Source organism: Suncus etruscus, chromosome 20 (assembly GCF_024139225.1).
Source record: "Suncus etruscus isolate mSunEtr1 chromosome 20, mSunEtr1.pri.cur, whole genome shotgun sequence".
Classification (NCBI taxonomy): Eukaryota; Metazoa; Chordata; class Mammalia; order Eulipotyphla; family Soricidae; genus Suncus; species Suncus etruscus.
Window position 1 is genome coordinate 35,594,908 of NC_064867.1, and position 11,933 is coordinate 35,606,840.

At 41.6% G+C, this 11,933-nt stretch overlaps 1 non-coding gene across 1 annotated transcript; it reads right to left on the reverse strand.

The window, feature by feature from the left end:
- Positions 1 to 9,815: 9,815 nt before the first annotated feature.
- LOC125998441 (small nucleolar RNA SNORA51) lies at positions 9,816 to 9,948 on the reverse strand. The gene has a single exon (XR_007492009.1). It is a non-coding gene; the product is annotated as a small nucleolar RNA SNORA51 (small nucleolar RNA).
- Between the last annotated feature and the right edge of the window lie 1,985 nt (positions 9,949 to 11,933).

The following is an 11,933-nucleotide window of genomic DNA, read 5'->3' on the forward strand; positions in this document are numbered from 1 at the left end:
GTTGAAGTGTAGGTTTATTCACAGCTTCATGTCCTTCGGGGTGCATTTAAGAGAGCCACTGATATTGGACCTAATCTGAACATTAGGGTAATCTCATTAACCTGATTCTTAACAAAACTTGTGAGGCGATAGAATGCCTAGGGGCCAAAGGAAAAAGTAGCAAAAAGCCAATGAAAGGACCAAATTAGGCAGCAGCTTGGACAGCCAGGATGAGGTAGAGGACCAATTTTTATAACAGGACTCACCTTAATCCCTCTGTCTATTTCTAGACAGAGGGAAAGTCTAGAGACTTTCTTCCACAAGTTTAATGCTATCTTTAACTAAGCCAAGTTTATTTTAAAAAAGCAACATTCTGCTATAAGGATGACACAAATTCCCCCCCTCCCTCAAAAAATGTCAAAATTAAACCACAGCGGTTTTTCTGCTCTATCTCTTCTAGGGATTCAACAGTAGTGTAAACTTCTTTTAAGTTTGTAAACATTTCTAACAACAGTTATAAGGCATTAACAGATTCTAGAGTATGAACCAATGAATAAATTTGTGTGCTCACACCAATAACACCCAGGCCTTCCAATAAGGCTAGGGTGAAGGCAGTGTCTGATTCTTTTTTTACTGCAGCGGGAAAGAGACACAAGGTTATTTCTAAGAGGTAATAAGGCAATTTTTGGTTTAACAGTCAATTTAGGCATTAAAACAACCAAAACACAGTAGTCCTAGGACTAAAGAAACAAATGTAAAACAATGGGGGAGATAAACCAGTGAAAACAGGCAAAAAACAAATTGGGGGCAATCATGAACTGAAAGGAGGAATCAACGACAAGAACTTGATTACAATTTTCAATAAGGGGAATAGGGGGAAACATATTGGGTTCCAAAAGGCAAAGTTCAAGTCCCACCACTAGTTTTAAAGTTATGCCATGTTTTTGAGGCTTCATACCGCATCGCAGAAGGTTGGTATCATTGGTGAAGTGAGGCAGTTAAAAGGGGAAGGGAAGAAACCAGAGGTGTTGTCATCGTCTTGCAAGGGAGAGTCAATTGGAGCAAACAAATTAATGAAGATGGAGTTGTTAACCACAATGGTTTGATCGCAAATGTTTGATGCTTGGACAGGGGGGCGCATATAGGGTCTGAGTAAGCAAAGTTCCATGCCCGTGACCTGTTTCAAAGTTAAGCCTTAGTGTGACGGAGGTTGTTGGTGGCAGTGGTGTGCATCAAGGGCAGCCAGGCAGAGTTAAATCCAGCATTGTCTTTAGGTAGAGTTAGTCAGAAACAGGTCAGGCAGAAATGGCGGGCTAACAGGAGGGGTGACAGGCTTTTTTGAAGTGGATGAAGACAGGACTGCGGGAGGCTGCAGGAGGTCTATAAGAAAACAGCTTGGCAGGAGGCAAAATGGTTACTTGGGGGCCTTTTTTTTTACAATAAAATATTCCATAAATTTAATTCTTTATATAAAAAATAGAAATTTACTTAGTCTTCTGGCCTGGGTTACAGGCAGAAGACACTAGCAATTTACATTACACTAATTATTTTTGAATACCACAGGAATGTTATCTGACCTCTGTCAGACTTCAGCATAAAAAATTTTTATAATTAACAATTGCCAATTTATCAAAAAAATTTTAAACTGAATATAAATGATTTTTTTAAAACTTCTAGTTATTATATTAAAGCTAGATGCTATTCTCTAGCCACAAATGCATATTCTATAGGCCTTAACTTACACATAGCAGGAAAGCTGGGTGATTGCAAAGTCCAGAAATTCTCCAGGGAAAAGTTTTCCCCGATGGCCATTGAGAAATCTGGGGTTTACCATCTCCTACACTTTCTGCCATGCTGTCAGGACAAAGCTAGCTTAACACATGATTTTTAGCAGGATGTCACAGTCTGTCAGATGACCAGACTGAGCCAGGTAAAAAAATTAATTGAAATTTCAAAAATGGATAAGGCTTTAAAAATTGTATTTATCATAAAATGTAGAAATAACAAATAAACAGACAAAACAAAACAACACTAAACACAACATTGTGGCCACTTTCACTCATCACAACACACACATGAACAGACAAAAGGATTGAATCAAAACTCGCATTAGAAAAATTGACAAGCCCCTCCCTCCCTCCCTCCCTCCCCTCCCTCCCTCCCTCCATCCCTCCCTCCCTCCCTCCCTTCCTTCCTTCCTTCCTTCCTTCCTTCCTTCCTTCCTTCCTTCCTTCCTTTCTATGATACTTTCCCTAAAAAAAAGAAAAAAAAAAAGAAAAAAAAAAAAAAAAAAGAAAAATTGACAAGCGCTTTTAAATACTTAGCCAGCATGTTTGTAAAAAAAAATTATTAGAAAAACTTGTAGTTTTTGAAGTACTTAATGTAGCAGGATTGGAACTTTGCTGAAAATAAATTTTAAGGTTTAGATTTTACACAAAACATTTTTAAAATAATCTTAATTTGAAGTTTAAAACATGAAGTAAAATGTAAGCAGTTAAAAAATTTTTGTTAAGTAAAATGGTTAATGAGCACTGTAGAAGGAGTCTCCACTCTGAAGTATGATATCATTTGCTGTAAATGAACAGGTTTTCTTTAAATTAGTTTAACAGAAAAACAGTAAGGCAGCTGCAATAAAGTGTTAAAATTTTTAAAAACAACTGTTTCTACTTTGAAGACTTTAAATGAATAATTTGTAAAAATTATATACCAAATTAAAAAGGTTAATCACATCATTTTCACATTATTTTTTAAATACCTTAAGAATCAAAATAAATTTTCTAATAGAAATATAAAAGACTCAGATTTTAATACCTGTGTGTACGTTTACATTTTTAAAACACCAAAAGGTTTTTCTTTGGAGGTTGTCTCTTAAAATATTTTTGCAGGTATCATTGGCATTTTGAAAGGATAGCTGTTTATGAGTGGGGCGCTCTGGGGAGCGTTGGGGTCTGGGGCAGCCGCCGCGACACCCTCTGCCGAAGGGGCTGGGGGAGCTCCGCAGCAAACTGGAGCTAGCGGGGGAGGGGGGTTCGCCCTGCTCGCTGATTACTGAAGCGGCAGCTGGCCAGGAGGGTGGGGGAAAGCAGCAAGTTTGTTGCCACATGTGGGGAAGCTGAGGCGACAGCTCGAAGGGAGGGGTAAACGCTGGTAGAGAGCGCATTTCTCTGAGTTTTCTTTGGAGAGATTCACAAAAGAACTGCCTTGGGAGCCGGCACAGGAGGCCATTTTTAAGTGCTCCTGTGCATTTTTCACAATCTGCAAGCTCTCAAGGTCAAGATTTGACTTAATGATGCTTTTGAGCAGATCCAAAAATTTTAACAAGTCTCTTTAACTTTTAATCTTTCTACTTCTTAGTTCCTCTTGTATATAATAATTTTCGCCCCTCTACTCGGGCTGGTCCCCATTTTTACTCTGGGACTGTAATGGGATGGCGGTTTTCACCCAGGTATTAGACTGACTAATATTACGTCGCTTGGATTTACTTTACCTAACGTAATTTAGCTCCGGACTCGTCGCGCTTTGCCATCCGATCAGTTTTCTGTAACTCGAGCTTCCACGTGGGCGCCACTCTGCAACCTTCAGTGGGGGACCCCCCGACCCGTGGGGGTGTGGAAATGAAGGTTGCTAGTTATTCGTGGGTTTGCCCGAGCAGAACCGATCTTTGAAGAAAAACCTGAGAGGTTAGTAAGAAAAGTCCTCAAGACAACACATGCTGTTCAAAAGGGGTTTATTGTCGTGGAGATCAGCTCTTAAGGGCTGAAATACGTCAGAGGGTGTTACAGGTTTTTCCCCCAATCACAATTGCAAGCACTCATTAGCATAAGCTGGGGGCAGGTAATAGGGAGGGGCAAAGAGGTAGAGAGCACATGTTCAACCTGAAAGCATAAGATTCAAACAGGGTTCTATAAATTTTACTCAGCAAGCATAAATAAAAAACCAGCTGTAAACATATTAATCTTTTGCTAACACAAAGGCAAGTTGCTCTATGATTTTCTTTCTGGCTGGATGTATTGGGCTGCTTTGAATTACTTTTATATTTGTCTATTTCCTTTGTTCTCAGGGCATGGGCGCCTCTGGTCACGTGGGTGACAAGGTCAAGGATTTCTGAGGTGTCCTTTGTTGTAGGTTCCATCAGCTAGGCTCCCCACAGTTCCCCCTTTTCTGTAGTCTCCACGGGCCGCCTAAGCAGCCTCAGGAGTGGCCTCCACAGAAGAAAAAATTCCTGGAAGGGGCTGGAGAGATGGTACTGCAGGGAAGTCATTTGCCTTGCACATAGCCAACCTGGGTTGGATTCCCTCCAGCTTCTATGATCCATCTAGCCCAGCCTGGGGAGATAGTTGAATGCAGAGCCAGGAGTAAACCCTGTTCACTACCAGGTATGGTCCCCAAACAAAGAAACAACCTCTCATATCGTTTGAAGTCGGGATCCAGGTTTTGGGGAGAGAAAAAAGAAGAGAAATGTCTGGACAAGGATGGTAGCAAAGAAGTGTTTGTTTTTATTTACTTGGAGTAGCAATTTTAGTATCCCAAAGAGAAGGAAGTTGGTCTTGAGTTGGAAAAATGGGAGAGAATGATAGCTCCATACTGGGACCTAGTTAGAAGCCGAATGGTAAATGCATAAATGCATGTATGGCTGTTATTTTAGTTTTGCATGTCTTCTGGATCAACCAAGAATGTTAGCAACGTGTTTGCAGTTTGGGTTGGGAAACTCCAAGTGGTCTAGAGGCAAGGTTGGGTTAAAGAATCAAGTCATAGTCAAACGAATTAGAGTTGATATTGTACAAGAAAATTAGGACGCAGTGTGGGGTTTCAGCTTTTGGCTTTGCACAAGAAATCAGACAGGTGTAAGTCGAGGTTCATTTCGGCCAGAGACCATTGAGCGGCTTCTCTCTCTGCTGCTTTCCCTGACACTTTTACTAGCCAGAGTTTAATATCCATCACCCGAGGGTAGGGGTGATGTCATTAAGGGTCCTGTGCTAATTAACTCAGAGAAGGGGAAAGTGAAGTGCTTCTAAGGGTGTCTGGCAGCACCTAGAAGGATGGCCTCCTATAAAATGAGGCTGTGGGGCCAGAGCAGTGAGGAGTAGAGCTGGAGCATTCTTGATTTGTACGTGGCCAGCATGGTTTGATCACTGGCTCCCCATTTGGCTCCCAAGCCTGCCGGAAGTAATTTCTGAATTCAGAGCCAAGAGTAATACCTGTGAGTCGATGAGTGTGGCCCAAAACACACACCCCCAAAATTTAATTTACCAGAGTCCTCCCTCGTTGCAGATAGGCAGTTTATGACAAGGACATATCTTATCCCCTGTGCTAGTTGTATAGTAGAGCACGTTTAAGCCTCATCTACTTAGACCTGATTTTAATTTGATCTGCCACCTGAAGGACATGGTATAATATGGAAATAATGTCTCCAGCTAAACACACTAGAGACAGTTTCTTGGATTCACTGAAAGAACTGAAGAAGTGAAAGTCTTTCCATCTCTTTTCTGCAAAGATACTCTGAATCCAGAGAGGGGAACAGAGGGGTGAGACAACAGAGAGCAAAAGTAGCTGAATTCATGCATGAGACACCAAGGTTACAGCAAACAAGAAGGCAGGGAGTGGAGTGGTCTGATTGAAGTGTAGATGCAGCCGTAGGCAGCTCCTGGCCTCACACTCTTTTGGTTGATGTTTTGACATAGGTCCTTCATCCCTGGAAAGGAAAGAGTCAGGGATGTAGCTCACGGTAGAGTGCAGACCTCACATGTCCATGGCCCTGGTTTGGTCCTTAATGTCACACTCACAGAGGAAACTTGGGGTTTCAGTCTCTGGCCCAAGGAGCAGCCTTTCCCTCTACTTTTCAAACCACTCCCAAAATCTTATCCTGTGGAGAAATGACCATTTTTGTGTAAACTTGTTTGACTCTTCCGTAGCAAAGAACATACAGATCTCCAGAGCCAGATTGGGGACTTAGATGAACTCTTCCAGAAAAGTAATATTGAATGAGAGTCAGTGTTTATCCAGGCTTTTTGGAGAATGCCCTATTTTTTTGGTTTTTTGTTTGTATCTGTTTTGGGCCACACTTATCGACTCACAGGTATTATTCTTGGCTCTGCATTCAGAAATTACTTCCGGCAGACTTGGGTGCCACTCTGCAACCTTCCGTGGGGGACCCCCGACCCGCGGGGGTGTGGAAATGAAGGTCGCTAGTAATTCGTGGGTTTGCCCGAGCAGAACCGATCTGTGAAGAAAAACCTGAGAAGTTAGTAAGAAAAGTCCTCAAGACAACACATGCTGTTCAAAAAGGGTTTATTGCCAGGGGAGATCAGCTTTTAAAGGCAGAATACGTCATAGAGGTGTTACAGTTTTTCCCCCAATCACAATTGCAAGCACTCATTAGCATAAGCTGGGGGCAGGTAATAGGGAGGGGCAAAGAGGTAGAGAGCACATGTTTAACCTGAAAACACAAGATCCAAACAAGGTTCTATAAATTTTACTCAGCAAGCATAAATAAAAAACCAGCTGTAAACATATTAATCTTTTGCTAACACAAAGGCAAGTTGCTCTATGATTTTCTTTCTGGCTGGATGTATTGAGCTGCTTTGAATTACTTTTATATTTGTCTATTTCCTTTGTTCTCAGGGCATGGGTGCCTCTGGTCACGTGGGTGACAAGGTCAGGGATTTCTTTTTTTTTTTTTTTTTTTTTTGGTTTTTGGGCCACACCCGGTAACGCTCAGGGGTTACTCCTGGCTATGCGCTCAGAAGTTGCTCCTGGCTTGGGGGACCATATGGGACACCGGGGGATCAAACCGCAGTCTGTCCAAGGCTAGCGCAGGTAAGGCAGGCACCTTACCGTTAGCGCCACCGCCCGGCCCCAAGTCAGGGATTTCTGAGGTGTCCTTTGTTCTAGGTTCCATCAGTTAGGCTCCCCACACTTGGAGACTATGAGGTGACAGGGATCAAGCCAGGACCCTGTGCATGGCAGGTCTGCAATCCAGCCTGCCAGCTACTTCTCACCCCTATTTTCAGCTTTCTCAGTTTCAAGTTAGAAAAACAAAGCCAAGGGCCAGAAACATAGTACAGCAGTAGTAGGGCCTTTGTCTTGAATGCAGCCACCCAGGATGGAACTGGGTTTGATTCCCTGCATCCCATCGGGTCCGCAGACCCTGCCAGGAGCGAATTCTGAGTGCAGAGTCAGAGTAATCCCTGAGTGCCACCCAAAGTGTGTGAGAAAATAACAAATAAAAAAGAAAAAGAAAAAGAAAGCCTAAATCAGTCTATTCATGACTAGAGAAACTGAAATACAGTAATCAAGTGGTTTAAATGTAGTTCCCACCTAGGGTGATTTTTGCCCTCCAGGAAAGAACAATATTCTGACCTTGGAGATCTTTTCTTTTCTTTTTCTCTTTTTTGGGGGGGTCACACCCGGCAGTGCTCAGGGGTTACTTCTGGCTCCATACTCAGAAATTGCCCTGGCAGGCACAGGGGACCATAGGGGATTCCGGGATTCAAACCACCATCATTCTGCGTGAAAGGCAAACGCCTTACCTCCATGCTATCTCTGTTCATGTTTTTTTTCTTCTCAGCATTTTTCTAAAACCTTCCCCTCCTTTTCCTTTTATTTTGCTTGTATAGTGGGAAAATCATTTTTTTTTTGGTTTTTGGGCCACACCCAGTAACGCTCAGGGACTACTCCTGGCTATGCGCTCAGAGGTTGCTCCTGGCTTGGGGGCCCATATGGGACACCAGGAATCTAACCACGGTCCATACAAGGTCAGCGCAGGAAAGGCAGGCACCTTACCTGTGGCGCCACCACCTGGTCCCGTGGGAAAATCATTTAAAGGTAAAAATTTATCGCAATGGTAAGGAAGCAAAAGGAATATAATGGCCTTATTCTCTCTGAGAAAAAACTGAGGAGACTAAAAAAATGCTTTATATATCTGAATGAGTAGCTCAGTCAGAGAAAAGCTTTATGGAAGGATTCCAAGAGTACTTAGCTGCACCGTTTAATATCTGCTTAAACAGCTTTGAGGTTCCTACTGCACATGATATGTAGCGAAAGCTTTGGAAATGGCACCTTTTAGTTCATTCTCTATGTTTCTCTTTGAGTGCACTCACTCATAGAAGGAACAGCCTCAGAATTGTAGCTAGGTTATAAGTGAAATGAAGAGTGCACTGGCTTAAATTTTCACTTGCAAAGTTTGTCTTATTTTTCCCCCAAACAAGTAAATTCCAAAGAAAGATCCACGGTGGTTCTAGCCTGGTAACCATGGACAGCTCTCATCCAGCTACTAGGCTCATTAGACAACTAAGCAAAGGCTGTCTTCTTATTTTTCTTTAATTCTGGAAGGCAATATTCTCTGCTTTTCTTCTGAGTTAGGAGAGGTTCCTGGGTTTTCTTTGTATCTTAACTGAGACAGTTCAACTCCAGGGAAATGATTTAAATATCATTTGTAAAAGATAAAAAATTGAAGACTGTGTTTTTTAATGAAGACACATTTCAATGAATACTCTGTACTATATGTGTAGCAAGAGTTTTCATAAAATATCTCTGAAAGTGTTTTGCCCTATACGTTGTACAAGGCAAAACAAAACAAAACAAATAAAAATTTAAAAAAACAGTCCCAAATGCTTTCAGTGGAACAGAAACAGCTACCTATGTTAACAAAGACAGAAACATAGCTAGAGAGTAAAACTAATGGTCTGTGATAATTCTGGTTAGAAAAGACTTCTGAAAAATGGAGTTTTAATTTGAATTTTGAAGGATAGATAGTATGCTATCTATTGAATGTTGAAGGTTAGTCTAATAGAGTAAAAAGAGAGATTCCAAGCAACTGATAATACTATGTTGGTAAGGAGAAATGTGACACATGGAAGAATTAAATAAGTTATAAAGTGTTTGGAAGTGGGAGAATGTAAGGCTGAAAGCAGGGAAGAGGGGAAGTATTTTTGCAGTATCTATTTTTGCTACCTGGTCCTCAACCCAAATCTTATAGATAGAAGCCTCATACATGATTTGCAGATTTTTCTCCCAAAATGTCTCCTATAAGAGAACAAAGTGGGGCCCCAGAGAGATAGCACAGCTGCGTTTGCCTTGCAAGCAGCCGATCGAGGACCAAAGGTAGTTGGTTCGAATCCCGGTGTCCCATATGGTCCCCCGTGTCTGCCAGGAGCTATTTCTGAGCAGACAGCCAGGAGTAACCCCTGAGCACCGCCGGGTGTGACCCAAAAACTAAAAAAAAAAGAGAGAGAGAGAGAACAAAGTGGATCATTTTGTTCTGGTACAATACTCTTGCAGTTATAAAAATAGCACAATACTACAGTGTAATGAGGACCTGGAGACTCTTGGGAATACATTTTTGAAGTGTTTTTTGGTGTTTTCTAATTGTGGTGAATTTGTTATGAAAAATGTTCTACTTCACTAAGTCTTTGAATGATGTGAAATTTAATTTGTGCAAGTCAACTCTAGAAATTCTTTTTTTCGGCCACATCCATTTGATGTTCAGGGGTTACTCCTGGCTAAGCACTCAGAAATTGCCCCTGGCTTGGGGGGACCATATGGGACGCGGGGGGATCAAGCCATGGTCCTTCCTTGGCTAGTCTTGCAAGGCAGAAACCTTACCTCTAGCGCCACCTCACCGGCCCCAAGAAATTCTTATATTAAAATTTTATAGCCAACCATAGAAATGTCCTATAACATGACACATTTTAGAAAATGGATATGCAAAGTACTCATTATGTCGATGGCCAAGATACTATCTTTCTATATATAAAACCTCATTTTCTTCTGTATAGTTCCCAAAGTGAATGATTTTGGGGGGAAATTCCACTCATAAGAAAGACTTATTTTTTTCTCCATGTCCTCCCATTCACAATACAGACCAGGAAAAGGGCCTGGACTGAGTTGTATATGGGTTGCATTTACTGTACCTCCTCTTTCTATACAGTCAGTGTAAAGAACACAGCCTGTGGTAAGCATTGGGAGGCCTTATTTTTTGATATTTTTATATATATAAAAAACCCTTCACCAGTGCAACATTCCTATCACCAATATCCCAAGTGTCCCTCCTCCCCACCTCATACCAACCTGTACTCTAGACAGGCTTTCTACTTCCCTCATTCAGTCACATTTTATTATGATAGTTCTCAGTTCTCAGTGTAATTATTTTCTTTAATTTTTTATTGTAAGAATTTATTCAAGGGCTCGGAGAGATAGCACAGTGGCGTTTGCCTTGCAAGCAGCCGATCCAGGACCAAAGGTGGTTGGTTCGAATCCCGGTGTCACATATGGTCCCCCGTGCCTGCCAGGAGCTATTTCTGAGCAAACAGCCAGGAGTAACCCCTGAGCACTGCCCGGTGTGGCCTAGAAACCAAACAAAAATTTATTCAAGAGATAAAATTGATTAACATAATGAGGTAAACTAACATAACATAGTAACATAACATATGATATAATTAATATTATAATACATGTACGTTAAAGAAAGCTGATTAAAACACAATTTTTTTCATAATGGCTTACATATCTTTCACAGTAGTATTTAGTATTTATTTAGTAGTAGTATTTCACATTGAATCAGGGGAATACCCATCACCAAATATGTCCTCCTTCCATCCCAGTTCCTTTTCTACAACCTATATACCCCACCATCACCCCCCGGGCTGCTAGAAAGAAAAAAAGACTTATTTTTTATGTTTTTTGGGGGGTCACACCTGACATCATTCAGGGATTACTCCTGGATCTACGCTCAGAAATCCCTTTTGGCAGGCTCAAGGGACCATATGGGATGCTGGGATTCGAACCACCGACCTTCTGCATGTGAGGCAAAAGCCTTACCTCAATGCTCTCTCTCTCCGGCCCCATGAGAAAGACATTTTTTTGGTAGCATTTTTTTCTTCTAGATGAAATACAGCTGTCTTCTTGTAGTTTAATAGCTTTCTTCAGGATTGTACCATGAACATATAAGAAAAAATGTATTGATATGTAAGAAAAGTAAAAAAAAAAACAAGCAGGTAGGGTGTTTGCCTTGCATGTGGCCAACCCAAGTTTGATATTCCATATGGTCCTGTGAGCCTGCCAGGAGCGATTTCTGAGTGCAGAGCCAGGAATAACCCCTGAGCATCACCAGGTGTGGACCCCTTAAAAAAAGAAGTAATATTAAGAAGTCAAAAGCAGAGTGTTCAGGAAAAAAGTTAAGGCATTTACTTAATTTGCACAAGACCAACCCCAATTTGACCCTAAGCAGCTCATAATAGTCTCCTGAACACTGAGCATAGCCTAAATGTGACCTAAAAAACCAACGAAATGTAATTTTCATCATTCTCTTAGATTGGATTCTCAGAGCAGGAATGAAATCATCCTTATTCTGGAGGAATGGTAAAGGTGAGAGAAAGCTGTAAATGGGTAAAAGAAGCAGATGAGATAAGAAAGATGCTAAGCAGAAGATTTTGGTTGGAGTTTATTTCCAGACTGAGCCCATGGGGTGTTCTGGGGGCAGGAATGGTATGCCAGAGTATTAACTCTTTCGAGACTAGAGGCTCAGCTTTATTATTATTTATTATTATTATTATTATTATTATTATTATATTTTGGTTTTTGGGCCACACCCATTTGACGCTCAGGGGTTACTCCTGGCTATGCGCTCAGAAATCACCCCTGGCTTGGGGGGACCATATGGGATGCCAGGGGATCGACTGCGGTCTCATCTATGCTAGCGCTTGCAAGGCAGACACCTTACCTCTAGCGCCACCTTCCTGGCCCCTGGCTCAGCTTTTTTTTTTTAATATTTTATTTCATAAACTAGAGTTTCATTTAGAGTACAATAAATAACCTTTTCCATTTTCTTTCTTTTTTTGTGGGGGGGCCCACACCCGGCATTGCTCAGGGGTTACTCCTGGCTGTCTGCTCAGAAATAGCTCCTGGCAGGCACAGGGGACCATATGGGACACCGGGATTCGAACCAACCACCTTTG